Source organism: Charadrius vociferus, unplaced genomic scaffold, assembly GCF_000708025.1.
Source record: "Charadrius vociferus isolate BGI_N301 unplaced genomic scaffold, ASM70802v2 scaffold173, whole genome shotgun sequence".
NCBI lineage: Eukaryota > Metazoa > Chordata > Aves > Charadriiformes > Charadriidae > Charadrius > Charadrius vociferus.
The window spans coordinates 517179-531988 of NW_009648369.1; positions in this window are offsets into that span (position 1 = coordinate 517179).

Consider the following 14810-nt stretch of genomic DNA (forward strand, 5'->3'; position numbering starts at 1 on the left):
TTGGAACTCGATGATCTTTAAGGTCCTTTCCAACCTAAACCATTCTATGATTCTATGTGGGACCAAAAGGGTCTGAGCTACCACAAGACTCCTTCCACGTGCAAAGTGATTATCATCACAACGTCCCAGTGTAAGCATAATAGATTTTAGCAGGTTTTATAGCAACCAAGGTCCAAAGAGACCAGTGGGTAAGCCTCTCTGACCTGTTGCTTGCTGTCAAGCTTCTCTCTGGCTCCCTACAAACAATCCTAAGGGACCCCGTCACACAAATATTACATCCTCAGAAAATAAAATTGTGGGCCACAGGCAGAAAACAGGTGAGGTCACAGAGGGACTACAGATCAAAGCATTTGCATGGGCAGAGAACCGGTGACATGAAGAACCCTCCAAAAACATAAAGTGAGAAGAAGATGTCTCCACAGCAATGAATCAATACCTTCTCAGCAAAAGAGCTGCCAGTCAGCCAAAAGCTAAGATATCCCCAAATCAAGAACTCATTGCGAAAATCTCTTCCTCAGCTAAGAGATGACAGTCATCACAGGTACTGTCTCAAAGCGCATTGCTCAGGATAGTCCTGGGACTGATGACAATTGCCACTGATGGCAATGCACACATTCTAGAGACATATACATGCAGAACAGAGCCTCTGGACAGAAATGTGGGCTCAGCTGTTCACACCCTTTAAACAGGCAATCAGAGCTGGATGGCTCTGTTTTCCTATGCTGCAACAGCTCTCTGTTCTGGTTTTCATGGATAATATTTCCCAGGTTCAGTCTCCAGTCTCACTTGGACGCTTTCAAGGACAATGACAAAAGCCCCAGGAGTGACAGTGATTTCCTGAAGGAGATGTTTGCCATATGAAAATAGACAAGAACATACAAATTCATTTCATCCAGGTTTTCTTATTGTCCTCCATGGCTGTTAGAGTGCTATTATTTTAGCAGTTGTGCTGGTACAGCACAACATAGCTGCTGAGAGAGCTCCCAAAAGCAGCAGTTGCCATTACAAAGGTGTCAGCATGTGCACTTTATACACTCATTTTTATTATTGTTAAAGTAATTACCTCTGAAAGATTGTCCATCACTACTGCTTAATAATTTATCCATCAATTTGATCACCAGCAGAACTGACACCCAGCATCAGGCAGATGATTGCCATCAAAATACAAAAAAACAACACTTGTTTACTGAAATGCTATATTGAAGAATCGGGTTTTGCCTAGTTGCATACTGATCCAAAAATAACATTTGTTCAAAAGCAATAAAACTTCTGGCAATATGCCCACTAACATTTAATTTTTCTACTGTCCTAGGCAGAATAAAATATTTTGGTTTTCCATTTAAAAATTGAAAATAGTCATTTTAGTAACTATCTATGTCTAACTAATGCTGTGTTTTGTTATGCTTCTCACTGTTTTGTCCCTTTACCTACTCTCCATGATGGGATTAGAAAACAAAAGCTTTTGGAAGATTTTAAGAGCTACTCCTCATCTTCCCTGACCTTCACAGATAGATTTTCTCTTCCTTTCCTACCAGTGCATAGATGAAAGTCTATATCCTAAAAGTCCAATGTTTGTTCTTAATGAGCAGTAACTCTGGATCAAAACAAGCTGAGGAATTTCTTGCTATGAAATGAGGAGTTACAGAATTCAATAAGGAAGTAGAGGGGGAAAAATTTAGAGGGTTGAATCAAAATAGAAAGTATACCCGAGGAAGTCAGAGCACAGCAGGTGTCTCTGTAAAACTACATTTAATGCAACTTCCATGAGCTGTAAGAAGAGGGGGGGGAAAATGCAGAGATATTGTTTCAATGATTATATTCATGTTTTCATTTAAATGAGTTTATATTTAAACAAATTAAATTTAGTTTAATTTAAAGAGCAGGCATTAAACATACTGCAAAAACCAGCAGTGTACAGATGTTTGTGGCGGTGAACAGGATTTGAAGAGCCCTGGTGCCTGCCTGTAAGTCATTTATGTTTGAACACCAGACCGCCTGGCAGAGACATGAGCCTGACTGGAGACCATTGCACCCCTTTAAGCAGAGGCCCCGTGTTCAAGCAGAGATGAGGATCCCTGTAGCCAAAGATGATTAGATGCTGGTGTGACTTGTAGTTCTTACATTTTGTCTTGGTCTAGTGTATTTAAGGGACGGGAATTATTCATTTTACCAGAAGACTTAGGGCCAGTTTTCCTTGTTATCTCCACTTCCTCCCTCTGCCTGGAAGCCTTCCCAGCACTCTGCTCTGGTATCTCCTCACTTGCACCCATGACAAGTGCTCTCAAACTGGTGAGAACTACAACCATTTGCACCTGCTCTTCTGCATTCTCCATGCAGTCTAAGAACCCCCCTACCCAAGAGGCAGCATTTGAGGTCTTCTCTCCCAATCCTATGTGGGATATTTTGACAAGACATTTCCGTTACTGCTTACTGAAACCACACATATAACCACTCCACACAGCACATGGAGATCAGATACAGCCACAAGAGACTAAATTACAGTTCCAGAAAATAAGAAATTCAGAAGAGAAAGAAACCATGTTTCAATTCATTGGATTGACACTATTAACTAAGCAAAATGCACTATTGCTAACCTCAAACTTTCAAGAGAACAAAGAACAAGGTCAGACCTTGACTGTAAGGTACCTTCTCTGTCCCTGCACGATGGATTTTTCAAGAAAGGAGAAAGCCTTTAATAGTGGAAGTGCCAGACAGCTGCTGCACAGTCTTCTCAAAGCTCTTCTACAGCTACTGGTCCTCGTTAGGGCTGTAAGGAAATGACTGGATCATTCCTTAAGCCCTGGGCCAAGCTCATGTTGTCTGAACAGGACATGGGAAACTGCTGGATGTGACATAAGGAATTGCTGGATGAGACAAGAGTGACGTGCAAAGCTGAGAAAAGTCACAGCATTGCGAGGGATGGCTGGGTTGCCATGTCACGTACCTTTCCTTTACCATCCAAGGGAAAGGTATGTGAGAAATGGCCAAGCTTCACAGATAGTTGAAGGGGATTTTTTTGTTGAGCGGAGTCTTGCAAGGCCACAGTATCTAGGGAACCTGTCAGCACTACCAGACAGCAGTACATACAGTATCAGTAAGTAAAAGTATTGGGAATACCAGACATGAGTATGGATGTTGTAAACTGGGGCCATGGCAGAAAAATAAAAGGTAATTATGGATGGTTTGTTGATTTGGGATAAGACTAGGTCAGAGAAAAGGAGGTACAAGTGCACTTAGAAGAAGCATCCAGAAACAGCAAAGCTGAACAAGTCTCACTGTATTTAAACCATTTTAAAACCTTTAAACACTTTAAAACTCTTCTCCTCCTTAGAAGATTTATAAAATTTCTTCACTTCAGTAATCCGTGTTCAGCTCACATTTATAATTCTGTGCATCAGAAGATCCCAGCATCTTAAAGGTTCTTCCAACCTGGAAGAAGCATGTCTTCCTTAAATGTACTGTACACTATTCCACAGCTTTTCCTAACTGAAGTAGTCTAGTCAAAAAAGGGCTTTTCAATTTTAAAACACCATTTTGCAACACATTAAACAGTCAGAACAAAATACTCAAGCAATGAGGTACCTGTGGATGAGCGTGAAACAAAAAAGCAAGACAGAAAGACGGTCTGATTTAAAACAAAAGCTGACTGTGTGCAATTACTTTGGGTGAAAGTCTGTAAGTTGTCTAAAGGGACTCTGCTGCTTTTAAAAAAGCTGTTTGAGCCATGTTTTCCTGCTTGCTGATAAACACACAGCCCATAGAGCAGTCACTGCCTGGTGTTTCCTTCGGGACCAAGCTATAACTTTGCAATCCTATATATTTAAGCTTTGAATGCTGACACGTCATAAAAACAAAAAGCAAATAAACAGAAAAACCTCTCAAACACATAGAAAGACTTTTAAAAGAAGAGATTAAGCTCCCAGTGCTTGACTGCTCCTTGCAAAGCATTTTGTGAGTTTGTTTCCTTGCTAACACTCAAGACCACTCCACCGTGTCCTTCAGACCAGCACTGACTGACATACATACTTTCTGCTGTCAAGGACAGGCGTTTTAACTGTTTTTCTCCTCCAAAACCCAGTTCCTTCCCTTTTCACTCACCTAGTCTCTGCACATATCCAATGCTCTGCTACGTACAGACATCTTCTGGTCACCTCCACCTTGAAGATGACCAATGTCCATCATTTCTAGCTTCTGTCCCCTTTTCTTTGCCTAACTTAGTGAAAAATCATGACTTTGGAGCAGTAACTGTGCAGTTTAATACTCATGTCACGCTTTTGCTGAACTCTTCCAACAAATGTTCTTTGGATGTAGATCATATGTAAACCACAGTTTCCTACATAACTGCATACTACTTCCCACAACAGAGCCTTGATCTTTTCATCAACAAGGTAGCATTACATGTTAAATCGTACTAAAAAGCATCATTTTACCTGCCACTCAAAACAAATCATTGCCTGATCACCAACGCTGCCCCAGGTCTGTGTGTTCTGGAGGTATTTTGTTTCTGTGCAGCACAAATGGGTCTTTTCCTGAGGATTCTCAGCACTACTACAGAAAAATTTCAGCAACCTGATGCTGTTTAGAGGTCAGAAAGTGGAATTTTCAAAGAAGCCTGGTGCACAACTCCCTCTGATCTTTTCCTTTTAAAATCTTCAATCTTGGTTTCTCAGAAAAATCCCCCAGCTTTGAGTTTTCAATGTGACTGAAAGCCATTACGAATCAAACACTGGATTTTCCTTTCAGACACAATGCAATAGAATTACAATGATCTGCTGACATTTTTCTCATATTTAGTAAAAAAAAAAAGAGCATATTTTTGTAATTCCTTTTAAAGAGACTGTGATAAGATTCCTTCTGCCTCTCACACAATTCCCTTAATTCCTATTTTCTAATTAGATCTGATTACACTCTGTCCATCCAGTGCTGACCAATAAGATGCTGCACATCACATCCAGTTACTACAGATGTAAATTAAGTCAGATGGTGCAGATTAGTGGTGTCTTAGTCTTTGAGTCCTAAAGAAGGAGAGTAAATGGCAAAAAAAGCATTCCCTGTATGAGACCAGAGCGGAAAGCCTGCAGACTATCAGCAGGGCCACAGCTACAGAGCTTTATTTACGGCTCAGGCAAAGTCTAACAGAGGGAAACAACAGTGTCCACATAGTCCTCAAGAAATTTCAGGAGACAATAATCCTTGGGGAAGTCCTATGTTTTTGTACACAGTTTTTATACAGTATACCATATATACATGTTTACAAAAACAGAAGCAAAGAAAAGTCTGTATTTTTAATCAAAATGGAGAGAGATGTCTGTCTTAGTGCTGCAGAGCATATAATAGGCCTCTTGTCATCCTCCACTGCCAAAGAATTTGCCCTACAGAGTCATTCCAGAATGTCATCTTTTATTAAAAAATAGTATTTACAGAAGAACAGCAAACATAATTTTTTATCTGGCTTTTCTCTGCCTGTTTTTTTACCTAAAGTTTTCTCTCTGTGCAGCAGGATTTATAGCACACGAGTGCCAAAGCTGTCTTCTATTCAATATGCTTCATATAATTACAGCATTTCTACTCAAAAACTATCAGGCTGAAAGTGGTGGCCAAAGCACCTGAGATCCCACACATGAAATCCTACAAGGCACCACAGATATCTCCAACCTGGGCTACAGACGATCCATCAGAATTGATCGAGAATAATGGGTTACCACCCATCATCTGAGAACCTGTGAAGGACAAGGTGGGTCCCCTAGCTCAAAGAGACTGCGGGGTGAAATGCGTTCCCTCAAACTGCTTCATATGCACCTCACTTCTAAGCTGCTTCTATATTACTTTCTTGAGGTATGTGGCAGGTGTCTCCTAACGGCATATTTATTTATTGTGTATTCAGTGCTCACTGGAGTGAGATGTGTGCTCAGCTGTGTGGCACAATGTAAGGCCTGTCAGTAAATTTCTATTCCAAAAAAAAAACAACTGTGCTTTCAATGCTGCCTGAAGCAATCACTGTCTTCCACCAGTATCCCCAGCATCCTCACCCACTGCGTCAGCTGTTTGTGTTCGCGAGAATCAGACTTTTGTACCAGCAATATTCAAGGTTATATGCGCAGGATATTGGTGACAATATACAAAAATGGCAATTCACAGCTCAAAATATCTCTCCCCTGAAGATGTAACTACACTTACACAGACAAAAAGCATTAGGCCCAATGCGCCACTGAAATTGTATGTAAATTTTGTGCTGTTCTTTATATAAGAGTTGGTCCCACACTGCGTGTTCCTGAGTCCTCCCCTGCCCGTGGCCTTTTTATTCCTGATAGCACAACAGGGGAACACAGTGGAAAAGGCAGGCTTCATCTGCCAATCAAACTCCTTCTGAATGTTTTTAATTATTCCCACACAGACCTAAAGGGACCACAAATATTCTAAAGGACAACAGATTGTTTGTTTAGTTGCTTGTCTGACTGCACTTAATAAAGTGTTTAACAGGAGTTATTGTTCCTCCCCATGATGATATTTAAAAAATGCAATTTTTAAAAATACACAGATAGATCAATGGGTTTTTAGTTCTTCATCCTCCAAAGTGAGTTACTAATTTTTCAGTATGTGTTCTGCATGTCCACGCAGAGGGATTAGTCCCTTGTGGTACCCACCCATTCATAAGCAATGATGCGATCTGAGCCCTCCAATTAAATGCTATTACATTCAAATTACTGACAGGAGACAAGATTTGGAGGTTACATCTCTATTAACCTGTTCTCTGGCCCTGAGGCCAAGTGGAAAAGTCTGCCCACGTCTGTATTGTTACACTCCTTTAGCCTCCATAACAGGGTAACACATCCAAACTGCCTTTGGGGAGTTCATACAGTTAGAGGAAAGCCAGGAATTGACAGGAAATGTAAATTATCTGTGAAAAACTGTTCTACACTGAGAGTAATTAAATACTCAAAGAGGAGCCCAGAGAGGCTGTGAGAACCCCATCTTTGGAGATGTTCAGATCTTGACTGGGCACAGCCTCTGAGCCCCTTGCTCTAACTGGATCTGTTTCAAGCATGGGGTTAGACTGGGTGATTTCCAGAATTGTCTTCCAGCCTAATTTATCCTAGGAATGGTCCTTGGCCTTTGCTGATTTCCAGAGAGTGTCTTGGAAATCTTTAGTCCAGGCAAAACCATGCCAAGCAATTTGCTAAGAATTTAACAGTTAGAGACGATCAAGTTCTAGTGCTCAGGAACATGATCACCATTTAATTACTGCTGCTGGTTAATTCACTAGACGAGATGTTGACAAAGATGTCAGTATTCCCAAAGTCACACAGAAAGTCTGTAACAGAGTCGGAACCTCAGTGTCCTGTCTTTTAATGGAGGCTTACTCCATATCACCTGGTATACTCTTCCTTCGTTAAGATGTCTGATAGAGCATCCAGCTTAGACTGAGGTGAAATCTCGACATGGCTTTTAGCTCTTATGTTATGGTTCTTGTTGGAATAGTATTTTCACATTCAACTGTTCCTTTCTGATACTAACCTCCAGCCAACTACAGATCACCCTTTTTGCAAGTAAGATTAAGAGACCTTAAAGGCCACACACTTCAGAAAGTGTTGTTGACAAGTGGTACACACGCACTTTTCAGAATCTGGAACTTAGTGAATAGCTTGCAGTCACAAAAGACTAATAACATCACAGACCTTTAAATAAAGGCTGCAGAACTAAATTTGGCACTTCACTATATGGTTTTAAATATGACCTTCCCAAAAGTCTGCACCCAGATGTATTTGTTTTTATTACTGGGTACCAGGTGTATCTCTACAGTTTTTTTCAGGCAGATAAGCATTTTCTTTGTCTTCCATCTAGGATGACTGGATGCTGGTAAACTCCAGTTTGAAATTGTTGGGATTAACTAAATCAGCAGGATTAACTGTATCAGGAGCAAAGCTCTGCCTAATGCTGCCAGCTACTGGATCAGCATGTGCTAGCATCGGAAAGACCCTGCAGACAAACAATGCTTCACATTTCATGATTGTTTTGGAAGTCATAGTTGGGAGCAAAATTGTGGTCTTCATTTGGGAATTTACAATGGTTATTGCTTTGATATCTATGGATGAGAAGTGTTTTGCCATAATTTCACATAGCAAGGCGAAATGATCTACCTAAAGCCACCCAATTTGCCAGTGGCAGACCCAGGAGACCTTGCTCTGCTGAGTGCCAGAACACAACCAACATAACTTCCATTTTTTCTCATTTGAATGAACTATTTCCCCATCTTACAAATAAACCCATTTTCTCCTGTGGCTAATCTTTCCCATTGAGTAAGTAATATTAGTTGATTAGGCATTCAGGCTTTGTCCCTTAACATCACTGACAGATGGCTGTATTACTGATCTCTCTATAAGTGGAAATGTAATGTTGCTATTCCCTCAGCCCATTGGAGCAAAGAATATTTATAACCCACCTTGCATTTGCTTCCTTTGCAGCTCATGCACTTTGCACCTTTCAAGAAGAGTCCCTGGATGCCATTGATAAAAGAGCAGCTACCTCTGGATGCTGGCTTAGAGGCATGCAGTAGATCAGCAGTATGTGAAACAGCAAGGACAACTAGCTGGGTAATTTTTCTGTACTAAAAATAAACAGTGAATAACCGTTTACATTTAAATAAGCATATTCAGCATGTTCACATATTATCTTCTAATTACTTAATAGCTTGAACTTTGTTAAACGGTGCATTTTATAGCACGCATTCAATCTTTCTTACATCGCACTGATGATGCTGACAGCAGCAAGTAATTGATCTGGGCTGTGCTTCAGGTACTCAAGTAAATCTTGATCTCTCTCTCTTACTCACACACTCATTCAATTAATTTCTCCCTAACTTTAATTGACATTCCTCTTTTTTCAAGGGTTCCCAAACTTTGTTTCCCCAAAGATGCTTTGTCATTCAACTTGGTTCCTAAACCCCTTCCCTTTGGCACACTTTAGTCGTCCTCTTCTGGCTGCAGATATATCTTTCCTAAATCTTCCTTTGCCTCAAGTCCCAAACATCTTTTCTCTTTCCAGCCATCTCTGTTATCTTGCATTTTTAGAGGGGCAGAATTAGGTGTTCAGGCAGCAGTATAAAGCTTCAGTTGCTATTGCTGCTGGGCTAAGGGAGCCCTGTGCAACACCCAGGTTGGCGGATTGCTGCTATTCAGTAGGACAAATGCTACTAATAAGCTCCCATCCATATAAGAATGGCAGAGAATCTATTTCTTATTGAGAAAAAAGTAAGACCTTGGGAAAACAGACATTAAAAAATGCTGCTGCATTAACAAAAATTAAATTGATGCCTTTCCCTGCCTGGTTGCCTGCCTTGCCTCAGGCTCGGTGATGGCTCCATCCAGACAACATATGTTAAGCTTTTTGCTTCTCCTGTAGTAGAACCTGCATGTCTTGTACAGAGCCATAATAATAGCAGAAGGGTTCCTTGATTGTGGAAATCTCCCCTTTTTAAAAAATATTGGCCTAAAAGTAAGGAACAAAAACATTACAGTGAATTTATGCCTCAGGGAGGGAGCAAAGTTACCCGAGGGATTACTTTAGTCCATTTGTTCCCTAGAGCCGAGTGTCAGAGGCAGTTGCACAAAATAAGCTATTATCCTTGACTTTTTGCCGGCACGAAAACGCTAAAGCTCAAGGCATAATTTCTCCCGGTAAGAGTGCTTACTCTGACATTCCCTATGACTGCAATAAGTATTTTAATGTTAAGAACATCTACTCTTAACTCCTCTAATGTCTTTAAAAAGGCAGTGATTCATTGTTTCAAGCTACACTTCCAAAAGCAGCACATTGCAGGATCTTATGAAAAGCATTTTTATCAATGGATAGAAAATCATTTACAGAATTGTTTCTTGCTGAAAAAGCTTCCAAAAGCTTCCAAAGCTTTCTTGCTGGAAAAGCTTCCAAATTATTCTCCTACCCCCAAAAAAAGAGAAAGTTGAAAATTAAAGCAGAATAATTTTAAATAAGTTCTGATTCATAAAGTTTCTCTCCTATTAAATCCCACTCTTAATTGGGCTGCTGGCATAGCTGCGCAGTGAAAGAGCCCTCCAGATCAATGCGAACTGGGCTAAGTATGCGAGTGTGTGCTATAAAGTCACCACTGGTAAAGATAGATTGCAGCTTTAGCTTCGCTGGAGTGTACCCACCAGGCCCTGTGTTTATGTAATTGGCTATTGTCATTCCACAAGATTTGGTCTTGCTAGTGCTGTAAAATGATCAGGAACCTCTCAAAGAGTAATCGGTGCAATGTAATGTACAGCACAGTGACAGCCGATGAACAACTATAATGTCAATACGACATGGCCAGCTATGAATAGTGTGTGTGGACTTTTGAGCTGGGGTTTTGTTCATCTTATAGTGAATTCCTCATCTATAGTAATCCATTTGTGGATGGTTTAGAAAAGGCTAAAATAACTTAAATTCTCTCCAACCATTGATATTTCAGTGGTGCTTTGATTACATATACATGACAAAGGGCAATCTAAATATTTTATCAGAAGTCATCATTAATACCAATTCTATAACAATTAAAGATTATAATGTAGATACGCACCGAAAAATACTATGGGTATGCTCATTTCAATAGCACCTCAAGCCTTGAACACAGATGGAGTTAATTCTACCTTTTATTAGAAGCTGTTTATTTTAATAAGAATTTTTAAATTGTAAAATACTCTTCCAAGAACCACAGATAACTGAGTTTATAGAAGGCATAAGGGAGGCAAAGGAAAACAAAGTAACTAGCTTTTACACTTTTTAATAGGCCATATTCTAATTAGGCTTGGATTTTTACCCTTATCTAAATCAAAAATTATATATATTTGAGCAAGATTGACCTCCATACACATGCTACACTACACACCTAGTACATCTTCATTTAATTTCTCTTTTTTGGAGCATAAGACACAATATGCTAGGTTTTCCAGTTTATTTTAGAATAGAATATTTCAGCTGGAAGAGACCTACAACAATCATTGAGCCCAACTGCCTGACCAGTTTCGGGCCGACCAAAAGTTATTGCATGTTGTTAAGGGCATTGTCCAAATGCCTCCTAAATACTGACAGGTTTGGGGCATCGACCACCTCTCTAGGAAGCCTGTTCCAGTGCTTGACCACCCTCTCAGTAAAGAAATACATCTAATGTCCAGTCTGAACCCCCTCTGTTGCAGCTTTGAACCATTCTGACACATCCTATCACTGGATCCCAGAGAGAAGAGATCAGTACCTCCCTCTCTGTGTCCCCTCCCCAGGAAGCTGTAGAGAGTAATGAGGTTGCCTCTCAGCCTCCTCATCTCCAAACTAGACAAACCCAGAGTCTTTGGCTGGTCCTTATAGGACATGCTTTCCAGGCCTTTCACCAGCAACAAAAAAAAACATGAATAGCAAACTTTGTTTTGAGGTAAGTTTTACATAGTGGGTGGCTGGTGTGGAGTTCCCTTTATCCATGGCTACGGAGAGCTTTTATCTGTCTGTAGGGACGTGACAGGGTACAAAAAAGGTGAGTGGTGCAGAGCTCCCTCCCTTGGTCCACAGCTACAGGGAGCTTCCAGCTGCCTGTATGACCGTGACAGGGTACAGACTAGGGCTATGTGTGTTTCTTTATCTTTTGGTCAATGTCATGGAATCGTAGAATGGTTTAGGTTGGAAGGGACCTTAAAGATCATCTAGTAAAACCCCCTTTGCCATGGGCAGGGACACCTCCCACTAGACCAGGTTCTTCAAAGGCACATCCAGCCTGGCCTTGAACACTTCCAGGGATGAGGCTTCTGTAACTTCCCTGGGCAACCTGTTCCAGTGTCTCACCACCTTCATAGTGAAAAATTTCTTCCTAATATCTATTCTAAATCTCCCCTCTTCCAGTTTGAAGCCATTTTCCCTCATTCTATCACTACATACCCTTGTAAAAAGCCCCTCTGCAGCTTTCCTGTAGGCACCCTGCAGATACTGGAAAGATGCTGGATATGGTTGAGTTTCTGGGCTGCAACTGCACGGTGCCATCGCATGTTGAGCTTCTCATCCACCAACACCCCCAAGTACCTCTCCTGGGCTTGGGATTGCCCTGACCCACATGTAGGACCTTGCACTTGGCCTTGTTGAACTTCATAAGGTTTGCACAGACCCACCTCTCCAGCCTGTCCAGGTCCTTCTGGACGGCATCCCTTCTCTCCAGCGTGTCGACTGCACCACACAGCTTGGTATCATTGGCAAACTTGCTGAGGGTGCACTCCATCCCACTGTCCATGGCACCAAACAAGATGGTAAATAGTACCGGTCCCAGTACTGACCCTTGAGGAACACCACTCGTCACTGCTCGCCACTTGGGCATCGAGCCATTGACTGCAACCTTTTGAGAAAGTTGCAATGCACTCCAGCTGAGTGGCAGAGGAAGGAGAGGACAGGTGCGTACCATGATCTGGTTATGGCCTTGTCTAGGGATGCATCTGTCAAAGACAGGAACACCAAAGAACAGTGCAGCCACCCTCCATTGCCATGGGGCAGCCCCTGCCTCCTACCCGGGGCTCTCCCATCCTCATGTCAAGACTGTCCAACCCATGTCTCCCTAACAGACAGGAGACACCCATCCTGGCCCAACCATGTCACAAACCCCACGGCAACATGGGCCACCACCAGTGTTTTACCCACTGGGACATGGACACTAGGTGCCAGGAGCTCTTGTGTGGCCCAGCCCTTGGCTACCTTGGGAAAAAGGATACATGGCTTTGCTATGGCTGTAGGGTCTCTAAGACAGTAACAGGGTATGGGTTAGGGCTATCTTATCTGTCCTGTAGCACTCTGACAGCTCTCTGAGTGTTGGAAAAGGGAGAGGACAGGAATGTGCCATGGTCTGGTCGCATCCCTGTCCAGGTGTCCTGCTGTAATAGGAGAAGCAACAAGGGAGGAGCAGCCACCCTCCACCGCCATAGGCAGCCTCTGCCCATCCCTCCCCTGCCCTCTCTTCTCAGTGCTTGTTCACCTGCCTACTCTTCTGCCAGCCTGGTCTGGTGTAGCCCTTGTTATGCCCATCCTGAGCCACCCACATCACCAACAACTCTCTTGAGGGACACGACCAACGTTCTGTCTGCTGTGACACAGCCATGACACCACCAGGGCTGGTGCCTGGAGTTAGTGCTGCATCAGTCTGGCATGGTTACTATCTTCCACCATTCAGGCAAGAAGAAACAATAAAATAAAATAAATAAATAAATAAACAAATAAATTAAAAGTTTATTTGCAAATAATACTGTGGATTCAATGACTCATTTCAGGTGCTCTCTTCAAATGTTATGCTCCAAGTATCTATTCACTGCAGCAAAAGGACATCCCAGGGACAAAATCAGGGCTCACAACATTTTCTTCTTGCTTCTGGAAATGTTCAGTTATCTAACGTCAAGCTCATAATACTTTCAGAGAGAGAAAATGTATATTTAATAGACATTTCTAAATTTCCTGAGGTTTGTGTTTCATTTCCTGTGAATTCTCTGCCATGGCAGTCACAAAACTAAGCAAAGAATGTAAAAATATGTAAAAAATTGCACAATAATAAAGAGTATTTTGACTCTTGAATGGTCAGAATGAGTGGAGGGGTCTAGAGTTTATTTCTTTTGAGAAAAATAAAAGGAGAAATAGTTGGGAAAAGCAAAATATGCAGAATCCAAAACGGTGCAGTAGGTCTAGCATCCATGGGTCCACTTCCAGCTTCTTACTCTGAAACAGCGCATCCCCCTTTACGTGCTTTCCCCATGTATACCTACCTATAGTTCATACTTTTCCCCTTCCAGATAGACTATACTGCCTGTTCTGATGTCAGTGTCATCAGGTCCGTGTATGTACAGAGCAAGTTGGATGTTTGCTGGAAACATCACACTTGCAATATATATGGACAATGTGTATGTGTACATGCACTTTAAAAAACACCACTGGTTTTGTCCAGCTGAGTATGAATACAGCAGTGTGGTGATGAAAATCTTTTTCTACAATTTCCAGAAACATTAGTCAAGTTGGGGTAATTTTCATTACATCTGTTAGTGGAATTATGGGAAAACCAGAAATCACTTCCCTAATGACCAAAACTGGCTCTGTCACAGGGCTGGGACAACAAGAAGCCTCATAGCTGAAGCTTGGTCTGGCAAACAGCAAAGTTTCATTGAATCCACACAGTGATGCCAGCTTCTGTCTCCAGCTTTGCTTCCCTGCCTCTTCCAATCTGTCTAGTAAGTGAAGTAACCTCATTAACAATTAATCAGCTTCTCCTGGACTTTGATGCCTGTGTGTGTTTTGGAAGGCTTCTAATTATGGATGGCTTCATTTAAGAATGCATTAAATGCTCTACAGATTTGAAAGGAATTCATCACAGTATAATTAGGTTGATAGCTCTTTGGTCATCAAGTGGCCCACCATTTCCCTCCTGATGGTGGTTTAGATAACGATACTGAAAAATGTAATAGCTGTCTCTAATGACTGACCCAAGACTTTTAGGCATTGCTTAAAATAAATTGCTTGCAAGTCACAATTTTTCCCTCATCGCTAACTATTTCCGGCCTCTCCGCCATCACAGACAGCTGTCAATAAAAATGATTTTTGACTCGTAAGCAACATGCAGGTTCCTCCAATAGGACAGTGCAATGGGACAGTATCTGGATTAGGGAGCCCTGGTCAGGAAAGGGCCACAGGCTCAACAGCTGATCTTTACTGGTAACAAGGTGTGGCTCAATACTCAGCTATTACCGTCTTGTCATCAGGCTGTGAGTTAGACTCAGGTCTATTCCTAGGCACAGGCGGAACAAACA